The following is a 13,134-nucleotide window of genomic DNA, read 5'->3' as shown; positions in this document are numbered from 1 at the left end:
GAAGGACCTCCTCTGCATCAGCTGGCTGAAAGGACCTGGACAGGGCACCAGTCTTGATGTTCTTATGGCCTGGTCTAAAGTGCAGTTCAAAATTGAAGCTGTCAAAAAACAGGGACCATCTGGCCTGTTGGAGATTAAGTCTTTGAGCTGACCGGATGTAGGACAGATTCTTGTGGTCAGAGAAAACTATGAAAGGATGCACTGCCCCCTCAAGATGGTAGCACCATTCCTCAAGAGCCAATTTGATGGACAATAGCTCTCTGTCCCCGATGGAATAATTGTGCTCCTCAGAAGAAAACACTTTGGAGAAAAACCGCAGGTGACTAAGCGACCGGAAGATGACTTTTGGAGAAGCACAGCTCCTGCTCCCATGGAGGAGGTGTCCACCTCTAGAATGAACGGCTTGTTAGTCTCAGGATGATGAAGTACAGGGGCGTCTGCAAAGGCTAGCTTCAGAGACAAAAAGGTATCTTTAGCCTCCGGAGACCAGATGTGGGAGTTGGCTCCCTTATGGACAAGAGCTGAGATAGGCATAGATAGCGAGGAAAAATGCGGGATGAACTGCTTGTAATAGTTTGCGAATCCAAGGAACCATTAGATAGCTTTTACTCCAAGAGGCAGTGGCCAGATGAGGATGGCTGATACTTTTTCTGGATCCATCTTCAAGCCAAAGTCCGAGATAATGTATTCCAAAAATGGTAAAGAGGTTAGTTCAAATACTCATTTCTCCAACTTGGCATAGAGACGGTTCTCCCTTAAACGTAACAGCACTTGGCGAACATCCCTCCGATAAGAAGACAGGTCCGGAGAGAAGACGAGAATATCTTCCAAGTAAACTACAATGCATAAATATCGGAGGACTCGAAAAATGTTGTTAAACTCCTGAAATACTGTGGGTGCGTTGCATAGGCATAAGGGCATGACCAGGTACTCGTAATGTCTTTCCCGCGTATTAAATGCAGTCTTCCACTCGTCCCTGGCGCGGATACAGATCAGGTTGTAGGCACCATGAAGGTCAAGTTTGGTGAAGATCCTTGCTCCCCTTAAACGATGAAAAAGCTCAGGAATTAGAGGTAGAGGATACCTGTTCTTGATCGTGATGTAATTCAAACCTCTATAGTCAATACCGGGTCGAAGGGAGCCATCCTTGTTTTTAATAAAGAACCCAGTGCCTGCGGGAGAGGAGGACTTTTGGATAAAGCCCCTGGCCAGATTTTCCTCAATATATTCCGACATGACCTGGGTCTCTGCTGGAGAGAGTGGGTATATTTTACCCCTAGGAGGAGTCAAACCCGGAGGCCGATGCGGAGGAAGACTTTCTGCCTCCTTCTTGTTAGAGACATCCGTGAAAGATGAGTAGGCAGCGAATAACCCAACAGGAACAGATGGAGGCCGTGATGTTCCAACTGGTCGAACTGGCAGCACCTGTCCTGGCAATGCTGACCCCAATGAAGTATGTTACCAGAATGCCAATTGAGGGCGGCTCATGCGCCCTTAACCAGGGTAGACCAAGAAGAAGGTCATGGGACATGTCAGAAGGAACGTAGAAGGCAATCTTCTCCCGATGCAGAGCCCCAACCTGCAACTCCAGTTCTTCGGTAACCTTAGTGACCGCAAAGGTCTACCGTCCATAGAAGCAATCCACCGAGGATTTTCCAGGGTCCTAACTGGGATGTGGTACTTCTCCACCTCTACAAGCCTAATGAATCCACGTATGCCACCTCTGTATTCTGTATAGCGTTTAAGACCTAAAGACAACTGGACAGTCAGGGTTAAGGGTAGAAAGGAATCACATACACTTAGGGAGGCGTCTCTTACCTGACCTAGGCGGAGGAGTTTCCTGGCCGCACTGGGCAGGAATGAAGAAAATGAGAAGCATTTCCACAGTATAGGCATAGACCTTGAGCGAGTCTCTCACAATGACATTGCTCTGCTATTTTGAGTCGATCCACTTGCATCAGTTAAGATGCTGCTGTGGAAGAAGACTGCAGAACGCTGGCTAAGTGGACAGTTGGAGACAGGCGAGTAGGTCTCCTATCTCGAGCTGCTTCGTGATTACGCTCCTGGAATGGTAGGTCAATACGCATAGCCTGATGAAGGGACCTGAGTAGTCTCAAAAACTTACAATTTGTTACCATCTTTTCAGTTAGCCATTAAAAGGTATCAACCACTGAGGACTCATAATTCTAAATATTTTTCTATCTACTGGCTAACATGGTTCCAAGATATATATCTTTCCTATATCTGTAAGAATAGTGTACTTAAAAATAAATTGTCCTACTCTGCACCCGTGTTTGTGGGAGTACTGTGCCTAAAACCAGTTACTTATACACTGCACCTGTGTAGGTGGGAGTAGTGTGTCTAAACCAATTTTTATACTCTGCTCCCATGTATTTGGGAGTAGTGTGCATAAAATCAAATTGTTCTTTTCTGCATCCGTGTTTGTGGAAGTAGTGTGCCTAAAAACAAATTGGTTTACTCTGCACCAGTGTCTGTGGGAGTAGTGTGCCTAAAACACTACAAAAAAAGAGGAGAGCATCAAACAGGGAACATGGACATGGCCGTTGTGGTGCTTGTACAGCTACTGCTGAACGTGGTGTAGCTGCTGCAGGGATAGGACATTGTCATTCTGTGCCTGCTACATGCCCAAATGAAACACCTTCCTCTTGTGCACTCAGGCGAATGGTGAAGCCAGAACAAGTTGAGGCAGTGTTAGATTGGATGGCTGAGAGTGTCTCCAGTTCCTTCTCGTTATCTTCTACCTGGTCCCCTCCAAAATGCACAGAGTTGACACTTAAGGACCATGGTCATCTGGCTTTTACCTCACCCCCTTGCAAATCAGCCAAAGAGTCTGAGGCCCAAGACATGTAACAGTCTTTTCTGCTTTTTGATGTGTGTGCTGGCTGGGGTTCCGTAGCTCATCCACCTGGCTCTGTCCTACAAGTGAAAGAGATTGAGTGCGCTGATGCCCAACCACCTGATAGGTTGGAGGAAGTGAACCTGGGAGGGTTACTAAACATTGTCAGTGGACCACTGCAGCACATCTCAGTAGATGATGAAACACCAACTGCAGCATCTTTCTGCAGTGTGCAGACCGGCAAGGAGGGCAGGGGCGAGGAGTGGGTGGAAGATGATGCAGGGGATGAGGAGGTCCTAGATCTCACAAGGAGCGAAGGCCATCCTTGTGATGTATGCAGTTTGGAGGCAGAGGAGGTTGGCACGTTGCCCCAGCAGCACAGGAAAAGAGTGAGCATGGTGCAAAAGCATAGCGCACGGCCCCGAGCCAGTAGATCAGCTGCTACTTCCCACTGCACCGAGGAAATGAGCAAACCAAAGCCAACTTAAAGGACCTCCATGGCGTGGCATTTCTTCAGCCAATGTACTGTCAACAAGACACAGGTGGTTTGCACGCGGTGCCATTAGAGCCTGAAGCAAGGTATAAATGATCTGAACCTGAGCACCACCTGCATAACAAAGCATCTGAATTCCAAGTATGAAATGCAGTGGAGTACACACCTTAAAAAGCATGACAGATTTGAGCTCCCTGCTGCTGCGATCTCGGCCTCTTCTTGCCTCTCACGAGCAAAAGTGCCACCTGCCTCACCGCAAAGAGAGGATGTGATAGCACCATCAGTGTTCACACTGTTCCATGGAAGTGTTCAGCTCCCCATCTTCCAAACCCTCAAGAGAAAGCGGAATTACTCCCCTACACACCGAAGAAATATGGTCCTGAATGACAGCATTTCAAAATTCCTGGCCTTTGAAATGCTGCCATTCTGGCTGGTGGAGACGGGCAGTTTTTAAAAACTGATGGCAGTGGCTGTACCGCAGTACGTTGTTCCCAGCCGCCACTAGTTTTCCAGGTGGGCCATCCCTGCCCTACACACACATGTTGCAGACCAAATCAGGTGTGCACTGCACAATGCCATCAGTGGCAAGCTTCACATAATCACCGATATATGGCCCGGTAAGCATGACCAGGGATGTTACATCTCCCTAACTACCACACTCGGTAAATGTAGTGGTGGCCTGAACAAGCAAAAGAAGTTCTAGCATATGTCCTACCACCACTGAGGATTGCTGGATGTTTCTAAGTTCATGTTGTCTCTCCCTCCTACTCCATTTCCTCCACCACCTCCTCATCCGGTCACTGTACTGCACCACCAACTTCAGCCCAGCCAGGAGGAAATGGCAGCATAGTAAATAAAGAGATAAATAATAACATGTAATGTGGTCTGGAAGCTGAGGAAAAGGACCCTGATGCGTGTTTCGCTTATGCTTCTTCCTGGAGGTAGTTGATATATGTAGTGGTCACTTTATTTATCTCTTTATTTACTATGCATGGCTATTTTATATAGAGTGTTTTTAACCCACATTGCTAGTGGCCGATTCACTATTCATTCTTTATGTTTGCACTTGCATATTTATTATTCTTTTTGTGATATATATTTTTCAAAATTTTGATCTTGTATTGTGACCATAATTATATGCATTTGCACTTTATTATTATTATTTATTCATATAGCACCATTAATGCCATGGTGCTGTACATGAGAAGGGTTTACATCAAAATACAAATATCACTTACAGTAAATAAACTAACAATGACAGACTGGTACACAGGGAAGAGGACCCTACCCTTGCGGGCTTACATTCTACAGGATTATGGGGAAGGAGACAGTAGCTCCGATGGTGTTGAGGTGGCCATGTGGTCATTACAGGTTGTAAGCTTTCTTGAAGAGGTGGGTTTTCAGGTTTCTTTTGGGGGATCCAAATGTGGAGGATAACCGGACGTGTTGGGGCACAGAATTCCAGAGGATGGGGGATATTTGGCAGAAGTCTTGGAGGCGATTGGGTGAGGAGCGAAAAAGCGTGGAGGAGAGAAGGAGGTCTTGGGCGGACCGGAGATTATGTGAGGGAAGATATTGAGAGATTAATTTGGAAATATACAGAGGAGAAAGGTTATGGATGGCTCAGTCAGTAGGTCAGTGTTAGTAGTTTAAACTGGATACGCTGGGAAATTGGGAGCCAGTGAAGGGATTTGCAAAGAGGGGAAAGCAGGACTGTAGAGGGGAGAGAGATTAATTAGTCGGGCAGCAGAATTAAAGATGGATTGGAGGGGTGCGAGAGTGTTAGAAGGTAGGCCACAAAGGAGGATGTTGCAGTAGTCGAGGCGGGAGATGATTAGGGCATGCACAAGCATTTTTGTAGAGTGAGGGTTGAGGAAAGGATGGATTCTGGAAATATTTTTGAGCTGGAGGCGGCAGGAGGGGGCGAGAGCTTGGATGTGTGGTTTGAAGGACAGAACAGAGTCAAGGGTTACTTTCAGGCAGGGGATTTTAGGGACAGAGGAAAGTGTGATTTCATTTATTTTGATAGATAGATCAGGTAGTGAAGATATGCGAGATGGAAGAAAGATAATTAATTCAGATTTGACCACATTGAGCTTGAGGAAGCGAGAGAAGAAGAAAGAGGATATGGGTGATAGACACTCTGGGATTCTGGACAGCAGAGAGGTGATATCTGGGCCAGAGAGGTAGATCTGAGTGTCATCAGCATATAGATGGTAATGAAAGCCACAGGACCTTATGAGTTGTCCAAGGCCGAGTGTATAGATTGAGAAAAGTAAAGGTCCTAGGACAGAGCCTTGAGGGACACCAACAGAGAGGGGGCGAGATGAAGAGGTAGTATGGGAGTAGGAAATGCTAAATGTGCGGTTGGTAAGGTATGAGGAGATCCAAGATAGGGCGAGGTCTTTGACACCAAAGGAAGAGAGGATCTGTAGTAGGAGGCATTGGTCAACTGTGTTGAAGGCAGAGGGCAGGTCTAGAAGGAGGAGTATAGAGAATTGTCTTTTAGCTTTGGCTGTAAGTAAGTCGTTAGTAATTTTGGTCAGGGTAGTCTCAGTGGAATGGCGGGGATGTCTAATAATGTTAATGGACATACTGTATATATTATCTTTAATGGCACAATTTACCTATTGTAATTGGACTAATTTCCAGTCTAAATTGGGTCATAACATAAGGATTGAACATGCACTAGCACTTTTACTAAACCATTATATACACTTCTCACAAATATAGGGAACACTTAAACAACACAATGTAACTCCATGTCAATCACACTTCTGTGAAATCAACCTCTCCAGTTATGAAGCGACATCAATTGTGAATCAATTTCTCCTGCAGTTCTGCAAGTGAAACAGACAACAAGTAGAAATTATAGGCAATTAGCAAGACAACTTCTGTAAAGGAGTGATTCTGCAAGGGGTAACCGCAGACCCTTTTGCTTGTTCTCATCCTTTTTGTCTATTGTTTTGGTCACTTTTGCACTTTGTCATTGCTCTCACCCCTAGAGGTACTGTATAGTAGCATGAGGCAGTGTATACAGGTCCTTCTCAAAAAATTAGCATATAGTGTTAAATTTCATTATTTACCATAATGTAATGATTACAATTAAACTTTCATATATTATAGATTCATTATCCACCAACTGAAATTTGTCAGGTCTTTTATTGTTTTAATACTGATGATTTTGGCATACAACTCCTGATAACCCAAAAAACCTGTCTCAATAAATTAGCATATCAAGAAAAGGTCCTCTAAACGACCTATTACCCTAATCTTCTGAATCAACTAATTAACTCTAAACACATGCAAAAGATACCTGAGGCTTTTAAAAACTCCCTGCCTGGTTCATTACTCAAAACCCCCATCATGGGTAAGACTAGCGACCTGACAGATGTCAAGAAGGCCATCATTGACACCCTCAAGCAAGAGGGTAAGACCCAAAAAGAAATTTCTCAACAAATAGGCTGTTCCCAGAGTGCTGTATCAAGGCACCTCAATGGTAAGTCTGTTGGAAGGAAACAATGTGGCAGAAAACGCTGTACAACGAGAAGAGGTGACCGGACCCTGAGGAAGATTGTGGAGAAGGACCGATTCCAGACCTTGGGGAACCTGAGGAAGCAGTGGACTGAGTCTGGTGTGGAAACATCCAGAGCCACCGTGCACAGGCGTGTGCAGGAAATGGGCTACAGAGAAGCAGCACTGGACTGTTGCTAAGTGGTCCCAAGTACTTTTTTCTGATGAAAGCAAATTTTGCATGTCATTCGGAAATCAAGGTGCCAGAGTCTGGAGGAAGACTGGGGAGAAGGAAATGCCAAAATGCCTGAAGTCCAGTGTCAAGTACCCACAGTCAGTGATGGTGTGGGGTGCCATGTCAGCTGCTGGTGTTGGTCCACTGTGTTTCATCAAGGGCAGGGTCAATGCAGCTAGCTATCAGGAGATTTTGGAGCACTTCATGCTTCCATCGGCTGAAATGCTTTATGGAGATGAAGATTTCATTTTTCAGCACGACCTGGCACCTGCTCACAGTGCCAAAACCACTGGTAAATGGTTTACTGACCATGGTATTACTGTGCTCAATTGGCCTGCCAACTCTCCTGACCTGAACCCCATAGAGAATCTGTGGGATATTGTGAAGAGAAAGTTGAGAGACGCAAGACCCAACACTCTGGATGAGCTTAAGGCCGCTATTGAAGCATCCTGGGCCTCCATAACATCTCTGCAGTGTCACAGGCTGATTGCCTCCATGCCACGCCGCATTGAAGCAGTCATTTCTGCCAAAGGATTCCCGACCAAGTATTGAGTGCATAACTGAACATTATTATTTGATTGTTTTTTTGTTTGTTATTAAAAAACACTTTTATTTGATTGGACGGGTGAAATATGCTAATTTATTGAGACAGGTTTTTTGGGTTATCAGGAGTTGTATGCCAAAATCATCAGTATTAAAACAATAAAAGACCTGACAAATTTCAGTTGGTGGATAATGAATCTATAATATATGAAAGTTTAATTGTAATCATTACATTATGGTAAATAATGAAATTTAACACTATATGCTAATTTTTTGAGAAGGACCTGTACAACCCACAGAAGTTGCTCAGGTGGTGTAGCTCATCCAGAATGTCACATCAGTGTGCGCTGTGGTAATGGCAGTTGTGTCTGTCAGTAGTGTCCAGAGCATGGAGCAGATACCAGGAGACAGGCCAGTACACCAGAAGATGTGGAAAGGTCTGTAGGGGGACAATAACCAAGCAGCAGGACTGCTACCTCTTCCTTTGTGCAAGAAGTAACAGGAGAAGCAGTGCCAGAGCCCTGTAAAATGACCTCCATTAGGCCACTAACATCCATGTGTCTGCTCTGTCAGAAATTGACATTGACTTGTAGGATTGCTACCTTCCAATAGGTGGCACTAGAGTTCTTGCTCTCTTCCTCTCTGAAGAGACAATTTGCATAATTAGCTATGTCAGAAACAAACTCCATAAGAGTGGTATGAGGGCCCGACGTCCACAAGTGAGTATTGTGTTTATAGTCCCACACCATGTAGGGTGATTGGCATTTGCCAGAGAACACCGAGATTGGCAGATTCGACTTTGGAGCCCTGTGCTCTTCAAGGATGAGAGCAGGTTCATACTGAGCACGTGACAGATGTAACTGAGTCTGGAGACGCCATAGAGAATGTTCTGCTGCCTGCAACATCCTCTAGCATGACTGTTTTGGTAGTGGTCAGTAATGGTGTGGGGAGGCATTTATTTTGAGGGCCGCATAGCTGTCCATGTGCTAGCCAGAGGTACCCTGACTGCCATTAGATACCAGGATGAGTTCCTCACACCCATTGTGAGACCACATCATTGCATGTAAAATGTATGCCTTTGTTGAATGGTTGGTCTTTTAGGTATTTTCAATCTGTCTGACATTGGTTTAGACATTTTAAATATGGGTTCTGGACAGAACTGTTGAGAAACTTGTATTTTTTCTTATGGGATAACTTGCAGAGCTAGGCCCATAGGTGACTGGTGGGTTTTGTCACCCAACTTCTAATAATCACTTAATAAAGGACCGCGGCCATTTTTTATCTATAATCTGTCTAGCCTCAATTATTTATTTAGGTTTTAATGCTTATATAAAAAGGTTAAGTGTGATGACTGCGGCACCATGTGAAAAGGATGAAAAAATTTGTTTTTTCAAGGTTCTAATGATTTTTCTAAAAAATCTACAAAATAGAGAAAAAAAAAACTGGAAGAAAGAGGGGGAAAAATGAAGAATGTTATCTTGGGGCTCACTTTCTATCACTCACCATGCTCACTCCCTGCTGCAAAAAAGTAGATTTTTATTTTGTGCGAAAGTAGTGAGAGATAAAAAAAAAAAAAAAATGCATAAATTTGCTATTGTCATCATGGTATCAACCCAGGGTGTAAAGCTCACATTTCAATCATTTGGAATAGTAAACACTGTTTAAAAAAAATAAGAATTGCTGTTTGATTTGTTTATTCCACCTCTAAAAATGTGTACTTAATTGATTAAAAAAAAGTAATTTAAACCCCAATTAGTCCATCTTGCCACAAATTATTTTTTTAAACAGTGAATTTATTGTGTAGAACTAATAAAACATAAATAAAGCTATAAAAATTTGGTATTGCCTTAAACATACTTAGCCACAGAATTAAAGTTAATGTTTTTTTATGCAGCACAGGAAAAGCATAAATTCTAAACTGTAAAAAAAACAGCAACGGGGGAATTGCTGTGTTTTTTTTAAGTCTCCCCATAGAGCGTTAAGTTTGGTATTAAGTTACCCACTGATGAATCCGACTCATCCAGAAAAATATTAGCCCTCATAGAGCTATGTTGATGATGAAAAAATGAAAAAAGATAAATGGTCATTATGGCTAAATTAGATCTGGACCTTTAAAGTGTTGAATTAAATTTTTTTATAGTTAACTGATACAAGGGGTATTTCATATGACTGCTTTATACGGCTTCATTTTTGTCTTCTCTATAGGTCAAGTTCCAGCTCCAGAACACCTTCAAGAAAGCGCTATCTGCAAGCAAGATAGTATATGGTCTGGATCTTCAAATATGAATTATCCTTTCCATTTCCTAATAGTAGCCACACAGGCATTTCTCAGCTTACTGAGTTACTAAGCTTTTTCTTAAGATAAGCTGAGGTAAAAGCATTGCCTAACGGTAACCTGTATACATACAGTATATTCTCCATGTACCGTGTATTGCATCGACTGTATGTTTTATAACATCTATTCAAGGGTGTAGAAACCATTTGTAGCTTAATTATAAATTTAAAACTGGAGAATAATTAGTCATATTTTATACTCAAATGATTTGTTCTTCAAAGCCAAACATTCTATAGAATAAATTTTTTGCTTTAAATTTATGTTGTGTTGTGTGATTTTCATTTTTAGTAGGAATTTATTTTTTTACTAAAGTATTTACTGTTTTACACAGATTTTTTTTTTTAGCACTACAGCTTCTGTTTAGCAAGGTTTGTGTCAATTGCATGTAACCTTTTTAAGCCCAATTTTTAGATCCAGGGGTGTACATAGAAATCATGGGGCCCTACAGCAGAAGATTTAATTGAGCCCCCACACCCCCGCCCCCCAAAAAAATATAGATATAGATATATATATTTGAAGAGCATATCTCACAACTTTGCAGGCAGCCTATATAAAGTAATTTTTCTCTTAGTGAAGCCTTAGATTCCCTTTCATTGCACCCATAAAGTATAATGTCAACAAAAGGCGTAGCTAGTGTTTCGGTTCAGGGGGGCAAAACTTCTGAGTGGGCCCCTAATCAGGTAACCTTGATTACAACTGGACGACACACCCCAATAGTGGAGGAGAACCTCAGCAGATGACCGCGCTGTTACTGAAAATAATCTCGATTTAAAGACCGACATGGATATTACCGCCATATGGTCAGTGGTAGATACCAGCCCTACAGAACATATAAGAGATAACAGCACAATTACAGATGGTGACTTACAGCTGACATCCTTTCTTGTGGAACCATTCACTTTTCACATATTTTCCATCTGGCCCAGACCAACATGACAACTTCTTCCAGCCAGGACTCGGCTGCAGAAATTACAACAAAGACAAATTTCAAGTTTCATATTTTCAGCACTGTCCCCAATGTGACTATTCCCAACCTGCACAAACTCCTCATCCTGCTGATATCCCAATACTGAGCCACAGCTGCCGTATGTGTCCCTATTACTGTGCCTACTGTTTGGTTCTCTGAGCCCTCTAAATTCTAAAGCAACCCTCTAGAATATAGTAATGCTGGATGCAAGTGTCCTAGAAAACAGTGCCCACATTTTGCAGACTAGAAAGTAATAATGACCTGTATGCCCCTTTGACAGTCACAGTAACCATGAGTTCTCCTATAACAATAAGTGCCCACTTTACATTTAGATACAGGAAAGATACCATATATACTCGAGTATAAGCCGAGATTTTCAGCCCACTTTTTTGGGCTGAAAGTGACCCTCCCGGCTTATACTCGAGTCAGTGTTGGCGGGGGGGTCGGCGGATGAGGGGGAGCGGTGCGGTGACATACTCACCTGCTCCTGGCGCGGTCCCTGCATGTCCTATGGTCTCCGGGCAGCTCTTCCTGTGTTCAGCGGTCAAGTGGTACCGCTCAATAAAGTAATGAATATGCACGCATATTCATTACTGTAATGAGCGGTACGTGACCGCTGAACGTAGGAAGATGCCGCCGGCTCCCGGAGACCATCTGACAGTGAGACGCTGCAAGGGACCGCGCCGGGAGCAGGTGAGTATATTGGGGGAGGTGAGCATTGCGCCATAGTCACCTTCCTCATTCCACCGCTGCGCGCTGCTCTGTCTTCCATCTTCTGCACCGTTCAGGTCAGAGGGCGCGATGACGCGATTAGTGTGCGCGCCACCCTCTGCCTGAACAGTCAGTGCAGAGAATGGAAGACAGAGTGGCGCGCAGCGATGGAACGAGGAAGGTGACTATCGCAAGAGCCGGGGGCCTGAGCAAAGAGGTGAGCATGTGATTTTTTTTATTTTAATCGCAGCAACAGCAAATGGGGCAAATGTATGGAGCATCTTATGGGGCCACAATGTATGGAGCATCTTATGGGGCCACAATGTATGAAGCATTTCATGGGGCCACAATGTGTGGAGCATCTCATGGGGCCATAATGTATGGAGCATCTCATGGGGCCATAATGTATGGAGCATCTCATGGGGCCATAATGTGTGGAGCATCTCATGGGGCCATAATGTGTGGAGCATCTCATGGGGCCATAATGTGTGGAGCATCTCATGGGGCCATAATGTGTGGAGCATCTCATGGGCCCACAATGTATGGAGCATCTTATGGGGCAGCAATGTATGGAGCATCTCATGGGGCCATAATGAGTGGAGCCTCTCATGGGGCCATAATGTGTGGAGCATCTTATGGGGCCACAATGTATGGAGCATCGTACGGGGCCACAATGTATGAAGCATATCATGGGACCATAATGTGTGGAGCATCTCATGGGGCCATAATGTATGGAGCATCTCATGGGGCCATAATGTGTGGAGCATCTCATGGGGCCACAATGTATGGAGCATCTCATGGGGCCACAATGTGTGGAGCATCTCATGGGGCCATAATGTATGGAGCATCCCATAGGGTCATAATGTGTGGAGCATCTTATGGGGCCATAATGTATGGAGTATCTTATGGGGCATAATGTGTGGAGCATGTTATGGGGCCATAATGTGTGGAGCATCTTATGGGGCCATAATGTGTGGAGCATCTCATGGGGTCATAATGTGTGGAGCATGTTATTGGGCCATAATGTGTGGAGCATCTCATGGGGCCATAATGTGTGGATCATCTTATGGGGCCATAATGTGTGGAGCATCTCATGGGGCCATAATGTGTGGAGCACCTTATGGGGCCATAATGTGTGGAGCACCTTATGGGGCCATAATGTGTGGAGCACCTTATGGGGCCATAATGTGTGGAGCATGTTATGGGGCCATAATGTGTGGAGCATGTTATGGGGACATAATGTGTGGAGCATCTTATGGGGCCATAATGTGTGGAGCATCTTATGGGGCCATCAACCTTTATGCAGCATTGTATGGGGCAAATGTTTCTATGGAGCATCTTATGGGGCCATTATTAACCTTTGTGCAGCATTATATGGGGCATATTTTAATATGGAGCATTATATGGGGCGTATTTTGGATGGAGCATCTTATAGGGCCCATCATGAACTGTATGGAGCATTCTATGGGGCTCCTGATTC

This window comes from Ranitomeya variabilis, chromosome 4 (genome assembly GCF_051348905.1).
Source record: "Ranitomeya variabilis isolate aRanVar5 chromosome 4, aRanVar5.hap1, whole genome shotgun sequence".
Taxonomy (NCBI): Eukaryota; Metazoa; Chordata; class Amphibia; order Anura; family Dendrobatidae; genus Ranitomeya; species Ranitomeya variabilis.
This window is presented reverse-complemented; position numbering follows the sequence as displayed.